This window comes from Mus pahari, chromosome 7 (genome assembly GCF_900095145.1).
Source record: "Mus pahari chromosome 7, PAHARI_EIJ_v1.1, whole genome shotgun sequence".
Taxonomy (NCBI): domain Eukaryota; kingdom Metazoa; phylum Chordata; class Mammalia; order Rodentia; family Muridae; genus Mus; species Mus pahari.
In genome coordinates, this window is record NC_034596.1 from 107,209,472 (window position 1) to 107,214,389 (window position 4,918).

The window sequence follows — 4,918 nt, forward strand, 5'->3', positions numbered from 1 at the left end:
GGAACTCACTCTGTAGACCAGGCTGGCCTCGAACTCAGAAATCCACCTGCCTCTGCCTCCCAAGTGCTGGGATTAAAGGCGTGCGCCACCATGCCCGGCTTGTGTAGGGTTTTTATAGATGTATTCTATTGGTTAAAGACCATTCTCTTCCATTCTTGGAGCTCCTCTCTTGTAAGTCATGTGCAGCGATGAGATTCTATTAATGGCTTTTCTGCATCTACTGACATGATCATATTTTTTCCCTTGAGCTTGTTAATGTAAAGAATTACATTTATGGGTTTTAGAAACAGCTAACACAAAACATAATTTCAAATAAGAAATCTGCAGAAGTAGTTTGAATGACTCCCATAAACACTCATCCAGTATTGGATATTTCCCTTTAGTATTCTTTCTGTCTCCACACCATGTGTGTGTATACACATATACAACATGAATAAAGCATGTATGATACAAACCTGCTTATACATATTTTGTGTAGATACCGCTGCACCATTAGAGAACGGTTTACAGAGCCAGGTTTGGTACTTAAAACTTGGCCCGGTTACTGGGCAGGTTGAGGTGGTGCAAAGGAGTTTGAGATAATCAGTAATAGCCAGATCCTGTGCAGCTCATACTTTAACAAAGGCTAAAGCTCAGGGCTGAAGAGATGGCTCAGCGGTTAAGAGCATTCACTGCACTTGTGAAGGATCCGGTTCAGTTCTAAGCATTCATACCTGGCAGTCCATAGCCATCTAATAACTCAAATTTCAGGGAGTCTGACACCTTCTGACTTCCATAGGCATACATGGTGCATATAAACTCATGCAGCCTCACACGCTCATGTAGATAAATAAAACTCATGTAGATAAAAAAAATTATGCTGTAGGCACGAAGTTCAATATCCTGACTGTCTAAGAGGATAGTCTTGAAGTCAAAGCGTTTGCTGACCTATAAACACGCTGAGACCTTCAGTGTCAGGGAAATACTACAGATCCCATGCTCCCGTGTAATCGGTAGACTGCACCCAAATCCCCTGCTTAGTCCCAGTTATGCAGATGTGTTTGTGCGGAGTTTGCCACCCACTGTAGCGACCTTCATTCTGTCTCAGAGCTATTCTGTCTTTCCTGACCTTCATGCCACTGTGGTACATTTCCTGCTACTTCCCCAGGAGGGACACATACTCTGGGTAGACTCGGACCACAGACCACGAGTGACTCCCATTTTTCTCCCCAGTGCTGCCTACCCTGCTGTGATACAGTGTTCAGTGGATTTTCACCTGACAGGTGTGCCTCTGAGCCCTTGCTGGCACTTTACACTCTAAAATTCTATTTGTGTCAGGTTCTGGGTGCAGGAGGATATAGGACACAACTTCTTAGCCATCATTCTCAGAAGTCTGGGGACCTGAGCTTTCTTTTAGTCCCCGTTTACAGGAGACCACCTTGACTGTTCCCTTGATGTCAACTTGTCTGCATACTTCTTTTTAAATGTGAATCGTAGAAAGAGAATCAGTTTGCCTCTTTCAGTCTGTTTGTAATTGGCTGGCTGATGTAAGTCCCAGCTACCTATAACCTCCAAAGTTGTCAATTGGTCTGTGACACCGTGTTATTGAAATGACTAACTGAGATAATCAGCCTAGGGTGAGGAAGGCTTATTTTGCCTCACAAGGTTTTAGGTTTTGGTCCATACCTCATCACTTTAGCTGTGGGAAGACATACATACATCAGGGCATCCCTGTTCATCTTGTGACAGGGATGTGAGAAAGAGCAAAAAGGGCTGGAGTCCCTCGGTCCTCTTCAGAGGTACACCCTTAGTGATGAGAAGACCAACTACTTTTTCAAATCACACCACTCTAGGAAACAAGCCTTTAACGTGGGCCCATGCGGGCAGCGTTCAAGATCCAAGCTATAGCCTCAACTCGAAACCACTTTGAGAGGTGTGCCAGAGCGACTGTACTACATTCATTCCGTTGCTGTGATAAAACATTGAACAAAAAGTTGATTTCAGCTTGTACTTCCAGGCTATATTCCGCCAATGAGGGAAGTCCCAGTAGAACTTGGGTCAGAAACCATGGCGGAACTCTGTTTGCTAGCTCACTGGATCGTGCTTGGATTCCTTCCCTAGCAGCTTACGCCCACCTGCGTAGGGAGAGCACCGCCCACAGTGGGCTGGGCCCTCCTGTGTCAATCATCAAACCAGGCTGTCTCTCACAGTCATGCACGCAGGCCACTCGAATCTGGGTAGTTCTTCAGCTGAGGCTCTTTCAGTTTAGGAGGTGTCTAAGCCACAAATCATCCTTTATGTTAGAAATAGGTCTGGGTCCGAAGAAAATGATTATAGAGCATTTCAGCAAGGTGAGAGGTTTGTGGACCAAGCAGGGTGGGGCTCCTGCTGGGTTTATTAATGAAAGGCGGCAGAACTCAGCCTTGCGTTCACTGACTGGGCAAATTTAAAGTGACTCAGCTGATAAGAAGAATGCACCTTTGAGCTTCACCTACAACCCTGAGCACATAGTTTGATTTCAGGAAATTCTGAGTTGGGAGTGGTGGCGCACGCCTTTAATCCCAGCACTCTGGAGGCAGAGGCAGGCGGATTTCTGAGTTCGAGGCCAGCCTGGTCTACAAAGTGAGTTCCAGGACAGCCAGGGCTATACAGAGAAACCCTGTCTCGAAAAACCAAAAAACAAACAAACAAAAAAAAAACCAAACAAACAAACCCAAAAACCAAAAAACCCCCAAGCTTGTGCATACCATTCATACATTCTTTTTTTGTGAAAAGTCTGTTTGGTCTCTTAACTTCTGTGGTAGGGGGTAGAGGGTACCGGGATTGAACCCAGGGCCTCATCTGTAGTGCCTGGCTGTTTTAAGTTGGGTTGTTTGTCATTTTATTTGCCTGCTTATTTATTTTTAGAATGGGTTTCACTGTGTAGCCTTGGGTGACATGGAACTCGCTGTCAATCAAGTTAGTGTTGAGCTCACAGAAACTCACGTGGCTCTGCCTCCCAAGTGCCTGTGCCGAAGGTGGCATCCCTGTGCCTTGCTTCTTGCTGCTGAGATGTATATGTATACATAAAATTTTGAGATTATAATTACATCATTCCCCCCTCCTTCCCTCCCTTCAAACCCTCCTGTATGCTATAAAGATGATCGTCTATTTTCAAAGAGGTCGAATCCGGATGCGCGATAGATGCATCAAACGTTGAAAACTATGCGCTGCTGTACAAGTGCCGCAGCCAGCAGCGCAGCGCACTGCAGACTCCGCCCTGACCCCAAGGCCCCGGCGACTTTTGCCTTTCAGCGTCTCTGCCGCTCTTTTATAAGGGTCTCGCTGTGGAGCTCTCAGCCTGGCCTCCAGTCGGAGCTTCTTATGCTCCGACAGCCTGTGCCGTCACTCTTGACTTTGATTTTTTGAGAGGGGGTTTCTCTGTGTAGCCCTGGCTGTCCTGGACTTGCTTTGTAGACCAGGCTGGCCTCGAACTCAGATCTAGCTGCCTCTGCCTCCCGAGCGCTGGGATTAAAGATGTGTGTCACCACCACCTCCCAGCCACTTACTGTCTTAATAGTGACTGTTAGGGACAATGTCTCCCCACCCCCGTCTTGGTTCTGGTGGTTGACAGAGGATTACATTAACGCTAAAGTCACTGTCACTGAGCCATACACATTTCCAGTTCAAACAGAAGGTGGTAGATTTTTATGAAGTTCATTTGTCAGTTTGTCTAGTCTTTCTTTCTCTGTGTGTATTGGAGGATGAACCCAGGACCTTGCATGTGCTGGGCTGTCTCTGCCTGACTTATACCCCAATCACAATTTAACTTTCAGGGATGGTGTGTTAGTGTCGTATCTAAGAATCTATTTATTATTTCAGGTTGTAAGGATTTTAATTTTCCTTTCCTTCCTCCCTCTCTCCTTCCCTCCCACCATCCTTCCCCCTCGCCCCACGCTATCTCTTCTGAGAAAGGGTCTCACTATGTAGCTCTAGTTGTCACGGAACTCACGATATAGACCAGGCTGGACTAGAACTCTTAGAGATCTGCCTCTGCCTTCCGAGGGCTGGGATTTAAGGTATGTGCCATCATGATGGGCTAAGGATTTTCTTTTGACTTTTTTCTTCTTTTGAAAGTTTTCTAACTTTGCATTTAATTTAGGGCCTGTGTACCAATTTGGGTTAATTTTTGGGTAAGGAACAAAGTAGATTTTTTTTTTTTTTTTGCCTGTGAATATGACAAGACCCACTGAACTGCATGATGGTCTGTGTGGCTTGTGAGCTAGTGAGTAAGGCTCTTCGCAAGTCACTGGCCGCATTTGGAAGAGCTTATCTCTTTCTTGTCCCACAGGCCTCTGTATTTCTCCTCCTGCCTATATACACTGTCCTGGTCACTCAGGTTTACATGAAGTTTCAAAATCCAGCAAGAGCTGGGAATGGTGGTGCATGTCTTTATTTCCAGCACTTAGGAGGCAGAGGCAGGTGGTCTCTGTGAGTTCATGGCCAGCCTGGTCTATCTAGGGATACATGTCTCAAAAAAAAAAAAAAAATTCTGTTAATGCGGGCTGGGAGGTGTGGCTTCATGGCAAAATACCTGCTTAGCTTGCTTGAGGCCATGTGGGTTCAGTCTTTAGCCATTTACCTGACTGTCTAGACTCTTTTGTCTTTTTTCTTTCTCTATAAGCGTTGTTTGGGTTGTGGCTTTACACTTACATACAAAATTATACTCAGCTTACTTGTATCTTTGAAATGTTAGGACTGTTGACTGGAGCTGCGTTTGGTCTACAGGTCATCGTGGGCAGAGCTGGGGTCCCCTTTGCTGCTCATGGGGTTTGAATGTCCCACACGTTGAGGCACTGTTGATTTCTTCCGTCAATATTTTTGACATATAAGGTTTTTTTTGTTTGTTTTGTTTTGTTTTTGTTTTTTTGAGACAGGGTTTCTCTGTATAGCCCTGACT